Here is a 378-nt window from a genome sequence, read left to right on the forward strand (position 1 = left end):
TGATCTCTTGTAGATTGCGAAGTTAACTATTACTATGATAATATCGATGTGATCTATTCCTCCTACATATGCATGAAGGTGACAAGGTGCATGCTATGCTAGTACTTGGTTTAGTCTTTTGATCTATCTTACACTAAAGGTTACTAAAATATGAGCATTATTGTGGAGCTTGTTAACTCCGGCATTGAGGGTTCATGTAATCCTACGCAATGTGTTCATCATCCAACAAGAGTGTAGAGTATGCATTTATCTCGTTTCGTTATGTGATCAATGTTGAGAGTGTCCACTAGTGAAAGTCTAATCCCTAGGCCTTGTTCCTAAATATCGCTATCGCCGCTTGTTTACTCGTTTTACCGCGTTACTACCGCTTGTTTACCG

Source organism: Lolium rigidum, chromosome 7 (assembly GCF_022539505.1).
Source record: "Lolium rigidum isolate FL_2022 chromosome 7, APGP_CSIRO_Lrig_0.1, whole genome shotgun sequence".
Classification (NCBI taxonomy): Eukaryota; Viridiplantae; Streptophyta; class Magnoliopsida; order Poales; family Poaceae; genus Lolium; species Lolium rigidum.